The following is a 12,349-nucleotide window of genomic DNA, read 5'->3' as shown; positions in this document are numbered from 1 at the left end:
CGCTTTCTTTCCCTCTTCAGGTAAATCCACCTCCCAGCCAGTGGCCACATCCAACCCAGGGCTGAACATGCAGTGCCAAAAGGAAAGGACAGAATGCTCTGGGACACAGACACATAGATTTTCCCTGCTGCCAACTCAGCCCCTAACAGTTTGTTTTCTTGGATTTAATTTTGGAAAGAACTGGAATGAGGGGAAACCTTTCCTGCAACTTTCATTTGTGGAATGAAATAATTTCTGGATCTCATTTCTGGAACAGTTCTGTTTGCTAAGAGGTGAACACAGGGGATTTAAGAGAAGGAACTGAGCTTTGACCTTCTGTCCAGGCATTCCTGCAACTGCTTCTGCTGTTCATCTCCCTCACCCTGCACAGGAGACACGGAGTGGCTGAAGACATGGTAGGAAGAGCCTGAACAGATTGTGCAAAGAAGTAGCTGATCTTCCAGTTGCTCAAAGGGACTCTGAGGAGTGCCACAGTGCTGGAATGACATGGATCTGTGGAAAGACCTTCTGAAAAGAAGTTGAGGAGGAGCAGAGGTATCAGGCAGCCTGGAAAATGGGATACCAAGGAATTTTGCAGGAGGAGAGCTTGGCTGAGTGAGAATCCTCCCAAGAGGATGAATTAACTGGAAATTCAGGAGAAGATGTATGCACAATATCCAGTTCTTTTGTGATTCAACCCAAAGTCATTCCATGTTCTCCATTCCTCACATAGCCCCACTTCTCATGTCATCAGATTATCTGAGGCTTTCAGCCCTCAGTTAGAAATAAGTCTGCTGGTTCTTCAGGTCATAGAGAAAAGCTTCACTCAGGTAATCCAGTTTGGAAGGCTGAAAGCCTGGAGTGCAAGCTGCATCCCTTGGGATAGTGTGTGGGTTTCCTAGTGCCATTCACTGTGTTACATTTTTAGAAGTCACCAAGAGCCAGTGTGAGCTGCAGCACATATTTGGGTTTTTAGGCCATGCATTCTACCTAAAATGTGGCAGATCTGTGGGAGGAAGATGGAACAGCTCAGAAATGGCATCACTTTGACACATGGAAGATGGTGATTCAGTTATTTCACAGGTACATGGACTACTGCAAATATGCAGCTCATGAAAATTTTGACAGTGTTTAAAGAGCACTTTGAGAGTGTCAGTCCCCTTCTCATCATGCCAACTGGTCAGTTTGTTTTGCCATGTAAGTGGATGAGGGCTCAAGGAATAGGTGAGCACTGAGGAAATCAAAGTGCCTCCCAAGGAAGAAGTGCTGTGCATGAAGCTTTCATTGACATCTCTTGATCTGAATGAGGAGATCTTGTTCTGTGGATGAGGAGAGGACCTCGGTGTCTGAAGATGCTAATCCAGCACTTCTTGCTGCCCTTAACTTGACCTATGTAATTTAAACTGAAGCAATGTACAAGTGACACAGTTTCTGCTGAGAAAGTGCAATATGTGCCAACACTTTTAATATTACACTTTTTTTCCTGTTTAATCTAGTATCTGATGTGAATGGAGGGCAAAAATGATGTACAACATATTCCTTGCACCAGAGCCTTCGAAAAGAGAATGTAAACGCATGGGTATGACACAACCCCCCCTTCTGTTAACACACACTCACACAGACTCGCCCAACTTGCCAAAAGCACAGTTAGCCAACCTACAGCGTGTAGGGATGTAATTTACTGAAGGGAGGGGACAGGTCTAATTTATGCACTTGGCCCTCAGAGCATGGTTTACCTCAGTGCTTTTCAATGTGCAAATTCTGTAAATCTTACTGGGAGAAGGAATTTCAGCTCCCGCCAGGCCCGGGACATGCTGAAAATGTCGCTCGCACAGATGATGACTTGCGTTTAATTTGCTGTTGTGGATGGGCCTGAACCAAACTTTCATTCCAAACATCTCTAAATTTAGGAGGTTTTGGCATCCTGGTCCAGATATGAGTCAATAGCTCTCTGGGTTCCAAAGAATAACTATTAGGTTGCAAAGGTGGGAGTCGTTTATATAAATGGGATAATATAAAGGAATATCTATATTAATACTTTCATTATGCCTTGGAGCTAGAGGTTTGCCAAGGCTTAAGTGGACTCAGGATGAGCTGGACGCATCCAATTAATGTAAGTAATGTGACTTTTCTTGAACAAATGTGACTCCTAGGTGCACATTACAGCTGTTGAGTGTTCCAGCTCTGCTGCATCTGGTCCACGGAGGTTTAGAAATGTGTATTTGAGTGTTGAAACCTGCTCTTATTTCTCATTCTATTTGGTACGAAATAAATGTGTTCTGATTTTCAGTGCTTCTGTGAGACAAATGAAAAATACCGGTGTGTGTTATTGATGGATATACGGAATATCAATTCAAGAATTATATGTTCATATGAAAAGTGCATTGGACCTCCCATCTCTTTCCTGATGTCACTGCTGTTATTGTATCATGTAAAAGTCTTCTAAGGCTTCTTGCAGTGTAGCATCTGAATTTCTTCCACTGATGCCATAAGCAACATCTAACATTCTGCTGCTTCTCTCTCTTGACCAGAGGGAAACACTCTGTGCAGTTTACCATGGGGCTCAGGTGCTGGCTCACACAGGGCAGGTGGAAGACTGTGCAGTTGTACTTCACACTTTGAAGTTGGACTGTGGGTTTTGGTAAAGGGTGCAGTTCTGCTCGGTTCTAGGGAAAGGAAATGGGACTTCCTTCCACAACAGAACCCTTAATATTATTTACATGTTTTTTGATTCACCTCTTGCCATATCCCAGCCTCACTCCAGGATGCCTCTTGAGTGACTGGGACTCACCTCTGCCAGATAAAAGGGGAGGAAAACAGCGGCACAAAGAAATGGTATATCAATCGCTCTTATGGTTTCCCAGACTTGGAAAGACAGGCAGTTCCCTCAGCTCCTCCACAGCTCCCTGTGGCTCATCATGATCTCCACCTCCACTCACTGCATGGGGCCTTCTAACTGGAATTGTTCTTTCCAACCCAGTTGTCCTTCACGGCTGTGACCCATGCTGGCTACACTGTGGTGGAAGAAGCCAGGTTTGTTCCTTTCTTTGTGCTGTCTGAGAAGCTGAGCATTTGGAATCACCCCCACATGGAAGCAGCAGGCAGTGTAATGGAGTAAGCACAATATACTTACAACCCTCATGTATGAGAATCAGCTCTGCATGTTGGATCAGTGACACTTCACAGCAGAACACAGACTGCTTATTCTTTTTCACAGCTGTTCTCCCAAGCATTTTAAGCGTACATTCACCCTCAGCATGCAGAAGATTTACGTATTTCACTTCCATTGACATGGTAGAGGAGACCCTCCTCTCTTGCAGATTTGCTCTTTTAATAGGCATCCAGCACAAATGGGAATTAAGTACATCTGTGTGTCCAACAGAGAGGAGACCAGAACCAGCTGTAGGCACAAATAACTGCTTAGGAGGCCCATATTTTCGTGCTGATTTGGTAACTCACAGGACAGCCAAATCTTCCTTTTTAGGAAGGGGAAGAAAAAGAGAGGACCTCATCTTCAGATTGTATCACCCGTGGAAGAGGAGAGTCAGCAGCGAGAGAACTCTGCGTGAGGTTCTACTCTCCCTGATGGAGCAGCTGGAGCAAATAAGGTTCATCGTGGGCAAACGTGAGCTCATTTTGCCTCTACTCCCAGCTGGCAGGGAAGCCAGAGTGTTTGTTTCGGGCTCTGAGTCAATGCTGTGATAACTTGCTCGCGTGACTTGCTAATTGAAGTTAGAGATCCTTCAAGATAGTGAACGACTGTGGCATAGATGTGCTTCTCGGTTTTAGTTGTCTTATACAGGAACCTTTTCAAATCATTCATTTAAGTCAAATGTATTGCAAATGGTAGAAGGACAATGGGGATTTTGGGAGAGACAGGTAAGGCTCTGTACACGTTCTCGCTGTTGGGAGATGCAGAGGTGAGTCATCTGCGTTGCGTGATGACAACCCAAGCACAAGGAACACAGTCCTCAGCAAAGTCCTTTTGGAATTAGCCACCCAGAAAGATAAATCTCAAAGACAAAAGAAAATGGTATTAGGAGGAGAGAAGTGGCAATGACGGGAGCCCTTAATTTGATGCCAGTGATATCTCAGCGTAAGCAATTTCCCAGAGGATTGTCAGAGATGTGAAGCGAATTGTAAGCGCTGCTTTACAGGCATTTGTGGGCACACACACCTGCTTACAGCAAGGGAAAAGACAGTGCGTAAATGTCTGGAATATTACATGAAAGCTGTCTGGTAGACTGGGCAGAGCAATTAAAATCCATCTCGCTGAAACGAACCCTGAGTGCAGGTCAAACAAATCTAATTTTTATTGTTCCTTAAGGAGATGTCTGCACAGGAGACAAAAGGGGGCTGCAGCCATCAGGTTAAAAAACCAAGATGCCTTTAAAAAATTAAATGTTCACAATAGTGCTACAGCAAGCGAGATCAATGATATATTGCAGCGATGGTTTAAACCTAATTGATGACTAATGTTGTAATGCATTTGTAGCTACACTGATCTATTATATATCTTGGCCAAGCTGAAGGGACACTTCAAGGAGAAAAATTGCTAACTGTTTTAACCCGATGGAACTTGGGGAAAAAATAGTTACTTTAAGAGATAAATGGAAAGGTTGTGACCCCCTAATGTACATCTGGGTCTTGCAATGCAAAATCAAATTATCATTAAACAGAATGTGATCTGTGATGGAATTAAAACAACTACAAACCAGGACAGAAAGCTCCACAGAGAAATACAATCGTGCAGTCTGAGCCGGGACCATTAGCTAAAAAGCTGCCTGGCTAAAGAACTGGTGTAACAAGTTGGTATGGAATTGTTTTGCTCTATAATGAAAGTTGGTTTAATTGGAGACTGCAGGAAAAATGTAAGCGTATTTACAGCAATTTACATATGTAAGACATTCTATAAACATTGCTTAATTAGTGTATAAATAATTAACAATTTACCCTAAGTTCTGAGTAACATGTGTCTCTCTGGCTCTTGGAGGGGAGACAGGAAGCCTCATTTTCCCCTCCTCATTTTTTTCATGCCTGAGGCTCATGGTTGCTGGGTTTTACCCTTCCAGTTGGAATTCAAAGATGTCAGTCAGGCTCTGCTTATTTTCACATCTAATTCATGCAAAACGCAGGTTTCCTCCTGAGGCAGTCAACCGGCCCAGATTTGCTTCGAAGTTTGGCCTAGGTTCAGTGAATGACTCACTTTAACTAAGGTACATCCATCTTCCTGGCTGAAACGTAATATAGGAAGTGTTGTCAAAGAGCAGATACCCCCCTAGAACTACAGCTTACAGATTCAGGACCTTAGAAACTGAAAGTAATAGCTTGTTTCATCCCCTGGTTTCCTGTTACCCAATGTAAAGGACATTGAGTGGGTGTAATAAGAACATTGCTGCTCAACCCAGAGTACCAGGGTGGGTTTCTGCATGCTGCACAAGCTGCAAATGGCTGGGATGGATTCTGAAAGCTGAGCTGGGAGGAGCTGCAGTCACTAAGCCTCTGTGGTCCTGGGCTCTGTGCAAAGTTCTGTGAAATAAATAAGGCAACAGGTTACAAATGAAGGTAATATTATGGGCCATTACTACAATACAGATTACCTTGAAAAGGCCATGGTTAAAAGGCCAAAAAGACCACTGAGATCTTTAGCCTTACTCTCAGTCTCTGAATTGGTTCCCTTTAACAGGAGTATGTCCTCATAGGTCACTTCCAACTTGAGATATTCTGTGAGTCTATACATGGTATGAGATAACAATCTCACAATGCCAACCCTCATCACTGGTGACACTGATTTCCTCCTGCTTGAGAATAAGTGAATGTAGGAAGAACATGACCAGCCTGTGATACTGTCCAAGTGCCATGTATTCCTCTATGATAAATTAACTTTCCAGTGGGAAGGGAAAACACTTGCAATACCAAATCGCAAATTAAAACGTCTGATGTTCCAAACCCCCCATAGCCTCCATATGATTTAACTGCTGTACATTACGCTTCCTTCTTTGCACTTACACAGTTTTAGTTTGAGGTCCCTGGGCTCTCAGCAACTACACATAGCTCTAGCAGGTGGAGTTGTGCAAATGGGCTTGCTTCTTAGCTGTTGACCCTCAATAGCTGGGATTCCATAAAGGGAAATGTTTGCAGTCCATGGAATAATTATCTGCCACCCTAACTTGCCAGTCCTGCATCTCGCAACATGATGACGACTTTTCACTATACGTCACGATGATGAGGACAAGGCGTCAATTAGAACATCCCATCATATTTCCATGATTGCAACAGAGTGTAGGTAAAAGTCTCATGTTTGGATCACACTCCTAAGCAACAATCCCAGCAATTCCTGCAGAGGGTGGAGTTACGTACTCATATGTAACTCGGAGTCTCATACTCCTACTTTTGAAACAATCAGACATAAGAATGCAATTACCATTTATTTCCTTCCTCAACTTCTAATCTCACTTTTTATCCAGTTGTGGATAAACTGTGGCTGGCAGAAATGGTGAAAATGTCCAGGATTCCTGGACATTTTTGTTGTGTCTTGCTTTTTATTTCACCTTTGGTTTTTCAGACTGATTCAAAAAGCTGATTAAGCCTGCGATGGTTTTATCATTGCTTCAGAAAGACAAACTATAAAATCCAAAGGGTAGCAACCAGGATGTGATTTTAAAGAATACTTGAAGCAGTTTCAGTCTGCTGCTTGTGCTTAACAAAGGAAGAAACTCTGAACTGCAGCTTTCTTCTGTGCCAAAAGGTTTTCTTAACTTGTGGACACATGTATCAAGATATGTTTTAACTTACTGATAGTATTTGCTCCACTTGATTTATCCTAAGGCTTTATGGTTGTCAGATTAGTGTAAGAATGCAAATAGGTAATGTAAAATGTACCTCTGAGTGTTCTTTTTCTGTGTTCCTTCTTTATGTCAATATTATGTCAATAGTCTAGAGAAGTTTTTGATGTGATGCGCTAAATATTCTGACTCATAAGAGAGCTCAGCATTGGGTCCATCATTTACCAGTTCAATCCTGTCAAAAGCTATTGCATCCTTCATCTTTCTTGACCCAGGTTTGATTTATTTTTCCATAGTTTTGGTTCTGATATGGCTTTGAAACAGTGCTGATTTTCCCAGGAAGCCTTAAGAACCAAGGCATCTGCTTCGTGCTGTTTGGGCAGCTCAAACAACTGCAGAGGGAATGGAATAATCTCCCACTCTGACCTCTGACAGCATCACATTTCCACTGCCTGCAACCTGCCCCCATCACGGTGCCCTGTACGTGTAGCACTGCAGGAAGAGCTGGGGAAACTCCTGTTTTCTGGGCCATGACCTATGAAGCTGTATGATTTTAGGGAAGACCAGGTTAGCTCCAGGAGGAGGGAAGCTCTTTGTTTCTGATTCTGCACAGAAGTCAGATGTTTTCAACATCAGTGAGAGTATCACTGTGCATATTCCCATTTCCATCTGTCATGCAAAGCATAAATCCAAAGCACTGTGTGAGCACAGTCATGCCCAAAATATTTAAAGTTACCTAAAACGCTGGGGAATTAGCACCTTACATTTTTCTCCAGAGCCCTGAGTGGTGCAGACATTCTGTTTATCACATGTTAGAAGCTCAGGCAATGTATTAAGTTTAGGAAATAGATGTATATAACAAAGATGCAGAAGAATTAACTGGATCCTCAAATGTCTTTCTACTCCCAGCTGTCTATAATTGTTTCATGACATTTCTTGGGGTTTTATTCTGTTTTGCTATGACCACCTACTAGCAATGTATCTGTAAGGAAAGATATAAAAGTAAGGGATTCTAACATGTAAGACGTACAAACTAAATCCCGTGACGTGTTCTACTATGTGAATATTCCTAAATGCCAGACTAAAACATCTCTCCAACGGTTTCTTTTACAGACTTCCCTTGTTCCAGAAACTTGGCTTGACTTAGGAGGAAACCCCATAACTGTGCCTTAAAACTTGAATTGCATCAGTGTGGGTAAGATGTTGGGCCAAATTCTTTACTGGTGTAATTCCATGGAAATCAGAAATACTACACCAGGGCTGAATCTGCCCTGTGGTAGAAAACTGTCTCCCCAGAGGCAAGACTTTTGGAAACAGGATCATATTTTAATTGTAAGCAGAGAGTTTGTTTTGGGTTGCATACAGAGCATGAAAATGTAACTGCTATAGGAACTAGCTACATATATGGTGATTTTGTTCCTGGTTTAGTGCTGTTTGGTTTATTTGTGTATGATTTGCAGGTGGCTGAACAGCCCACAAACTTCTTTTTATGTAATTGAATGAGTCCCTGTTCAATTTCAGATCGTAAAGGATTACAGTGCTGGCTTTAGAGCATCATTTGTGTGTTTTGCAATGAGTTTAGGAGAAAGGCTGCGTGTTGTTTATAATCTGGGAAGTACAGATTCCAGTTAACAATCACCCTTGGAGAGCAGGCAATTCTATTTTTTACGAGTTAACAGATGCTCATGGTACTTTTCCTCCAGGACTGTGTTCACTCATTTGGGAATTCAAAGGGCAAAATAGGATCTGCCTTTTGTAGCAAGTCCCAGGCATGGCAACTGGTGCTGGTTGAAGTGTGGCTGAGCCTTCTTCAACCCTTCTATGTGCTGACCAAATTTTGGCATCACTGTGTGATGTCTCACCGCTGTAACAAAGTACTTCACGTGAGCTGGTTGACATGGGAAAAGGCTTGAAAGGATGTTGCAAAAAATATTTAACCTTTGTTAGTTATTTTCCTGAGATGTCAGGCATTGTGAAATTTAAAGAGCTCCATGGATTTTCACAGCTTGGCTTGTGAAATTCATTTCCAGCAAAACAGAGTGTGATTTGGCGATTTTGCACCTCTGGATTTTGGCATAGAGCTGAGGTGGAAGATGTCTCTGACTAATCTGCGTCTGGATTTGGAAGGTGGGCAGAGCAGGGCTGTACGTCTGCTTCTGGTCAGTGAGGAACCCAGTCCTCTTGTTGAGCTGTAACCTGCCAGTCCTCACCATTGTAGTTTCTGTTCCAAAGGCAAATGCTGCACCGCCGTAGTTGCCCTCAACACCAGTGATCTCAGGAATTACTTGAATAGAAATGTTAATGATAAATTCATATTTCTAGGATTAAAGGCATATGCAAAAGTTGTAGGGGTGCCTGCACTGTGTGCTTATAGACAGAATCTGTTCTGGGGAGCAAACAGAACATTTTCATGTGCTGGCAACAGGGACGGATACAGCAACAATGTATGCAAAGACTATTGAGTACTTCCTCTGCACCAGTGCAGCAGTGGCCTTCATTTCTGGCCAAGCCCTTGGAGTGGATGGGGGGGGGGTCTTCTTAACCTATTCTGTGGAGATCTGGCAGTCTTCCCAAAGGGGAACCAGCTGATAAAGACATGACTTTGAGCCAGCATTCACACCACAGAAGGAGTTTGTAAAGGTGGCAAGTCGTGCATTTTCCTGTTGTGTATCACTGTATGGCAACAAAGTCATTCTATTTCCGCTCCCCCAGGATCACAGTGTCACAGAAATTCACTTCTCATGGCGTTGGCAGTGTGGTTTTGAAAGAAAAATCCCCGTGCTGTCTGGAATGCTCCACTGTTGGGTACCAGAGTCAGAAAACATCCTGCCTGCCGTGAACATTAGGAAAACAAAGCAGCCCTGACTCAAGTGCCAAGTGGTTTTTTGGAAGGCTGACTCCCCTGAGAATAATGAATATTGGTATCCAGCCGAGAGGGCGGGCAGGAACAGGCCCTGGGCATCACACTGGAATTTTGGTGGAGCCTGCCGTCTTCTATGCTTGTTTGTATCAGCTTCTGACTCTTGTGTTAAAAGGTGAGCTGCCCAAAACGTAAGGAAACGGGTCACACATTGATAAAATCTGAATTATTTTTCTAGCTATATTTAGAGCCATGTAAAACAGGGATTTCCCTTTTTGGCTGCTCTAGGAGTAGCTTAATATCTCTGTTTAAAACCAGAAAAAGTTCCCCAAAGGGAATTTCTTTTTTTTCCTATGGTACACTCAAAAAAACCCTTCTTCTTGTTGCATAGTATTCAGTTGGGGTTTACTTCCCTATTTCTTTGTTTGAATAAATAGTCCTAGTCTAATGATTCAGTAAGTGTTTCATCCAGAGTATTCTGGATATATCTGGAAATATAGAAAGATTTGGGAGGTAACAGATTAGATCCCTTTCTGGTTTTATTTCCAGTCTGGCAAAGCAGCTCAGTGGCCAGCGTGGCTAGTGTCTAAGCTTCCACCTCTTCTGAAAACACTCAGGTAATGTGAAGTTGTTTAGTGATGCTACTTATGCTGTCCTTGGCCTCACTAAAGGGTATGAGATGAGAATATACCCCAAGAGTCTGTTTTTATCTATGCTAACGTTTGGTGCTGAACCTGCCTAAGAACACTTTTTTCCCCCCTCTGATGGTAGTTTCAGTTATCAGCATGTACCCAGACTTTCTGATTTGGGACCCAAAAGAATGCCCCAAAGCCATTCCTGTTCATCCTCTGGGTTTGAAGTGCACTCCGCTGCACTGTGACATCTTCTCTGGTATATTTGAGAATCCTGAATCACTGGATTTAGAAATGCCAACAATTTTCCCACTTATTTTTGCAGAATGCCTTGTTGGCTGCAGAGCTAGGCCCAGTATTTGCATTTCCAGCTGGGTTGTGGTGGCAATTCAGCAGGACATTTTCTGTTGGGGTGTCTCACTTGTGTACATGTGCTCTCCTAAAATGACAGTTCAACAGGAGGCTGGAACACTAGGCCAGGGGGGTGAGAGGCATTTTTGTGTTGATCCCTATGGAGCAGGACTGGGTCTTTATTTCCTTGACAAGGGTGGAAAATGTTCATTCTGCCTCTTTCCCCTTCACACACATATTTTCTTTTCGTTATAGAATAAGTCATTTGTCTTTAGCTCACCATTCACCTCTCTCTTTGATTGCAGTTAATGGAATTGTCACCTTTATGTACTCATGTTCCATTTCTCAACCTGTCTGGACTTTGGCCTCCAAAGGTTACCACTGCTAGTGAAGTAATATGATTAAGTCTTTTTAGACAGATTTATGCAAAATTTCTTCTCCAGCAAGTGTCACATTTAGTCTAGTTCTGCAAAAGAGAATATTTCAAAGATGCCAACTGTCATCTAAAACCACTAAATTGTTCTGCAGTGCTGGTGGAGAGGACTGCAGGGCATCTCAGAGCAACGCTGATTTACACTACGGAGAGTTGTATCCTTAACAGCTTGGAATACACGTTTTTGTTAATAATGAAGAAAAGAATGATCCTGTCTCACAGAAAGCACATTTAAAATGGAATTTTCATTAGTTACTCTGTAATGAAAAGGTAAAAGGGTAGATTTGAAGCGAATCTCACCAGAATCTTGGAAAAAAAAGGGAGGTTTACTTGAAGCAGTGGTATCTGAAGCAAAACTACAAGAGCCCCACTCTAAGCAGAAAAAAATAGTGGCTGTGTTCCATTTAACTACATGCACCTATGAGGTATTGTTAGGTTTATAAAAGATTTTGAGATTATAGACGATTCACTGCACTCGTATCTACTCTTCCTGCATCTGATACAAAGCCCAAATTAATCAATCATCATTATTCTGCACTAATATAACACCTCTTAACCCTCAGCTTTCAGAATGTTTCAAAGGAGTAATGAATTAAGCCTCATGAAGTCTTGGGAATATGTGATAATCTAAACTTTGATTCCTTCAGTATAAAAAAGGCATTTTCAGGACTTTGATTTTGGAGACTGAAGATCTTGTAGTTGTACTTGAAAATATCTTCATTTATCACCCCCTTGGAAAGAAACCATCTAATTGCTAAAGAAGTGTAATGAAATGGAAAAATGTCTTAAGGAACAATTAATACATTTGTCTGCATTTACAGACAGATAACTATTTTTTTTCTATTTATTGGAGCAAAAATATCTGTATAAATCAAGGTACTAATTTGATATAGGTATAAAAAAAAGCAAAATCTCTGCCTGTAACTAAAAGGGTGCACAGAGAATTATTATTGCCACGGCACAAATCACGTTGTTTTGAACATTACAGATTGTGTTGGGCTATGATCCCTCATGTTCAGAAAAGATGAATTCTGACTGGAGCAAGTGCAGAGAAAGCTTATTAGATAACCCTAAACTTGCTGTTATGAAAGACAATGTAAACATATGATGTTTAGCTTGGCAAAACAAAAGATAAGAAGGGATTTAAATGTGTCTGCAAATGGGCTGTGGGAGGAGAACAGGTATCATTTATATGAAAAGAAAGTGTCAGCCATCTATGAGTAAATGAAGACAGAAATAATGTAATTTGTTTTTAATGCACAGAGGAATAGGATTCTGGAACAAAACAGCAAAGAAGGGAGGTAGTTGG

The 12,349-nt window shown here is 42.0% G+C and overlaps 1 protein-coding gene across 6 annotated transcripts in view; it reads left to right on the top strand.

Annotated features, from left to right (window-relative positions):
• FGGY (FGGY carbohydrate kinase domain containing) overlaps positions 1 to 12,349 on the top strand; it is a 329,262-nt gene that overhangs the window by 167,396 nt on the left and 149,517 nt on the right. For 3 of the 6 annotated variants that reach the window (XM_031050950.2, XM_031050942.2, XM_031050949.2), the window contains exon 4: positions 7,878 to 7,959. The exons of 2 other annotated variants lie outside the window; for them this stretch is intronic. The gene's annotated coding sequence lies outside the window, so the exon portion shown is untranslated. Of the gene's footprint in view, positions 1 to 7,297; positions 7,332 to 7,877; positions 7,960 to 12,349 lie in introns of those variants that run through there. One more of the 6 variants, XM_031050945.2, reaches the window with a different exon arrangement.

This window comes from Melopsittacus undulatus, chromosome 6 (genome assembly GCF_012275295.1).
Source record: "Melopsittacus undulatus isolate bMelUnd1 chromosome 6, bMelUnd1.mat.Z, whole genome shotgun sequence".
Classification (NCBI taxonomy): domain Eukaryota; kingdom Metazoa; phylum Chordata; class Aves; order Psittaciformes; family Psittaculidae; genus Melopsittacus; species Melopsittacus undulatus.
This window is presented reverse-complemented; position numbering and strand designations above follow the sequence as displayed.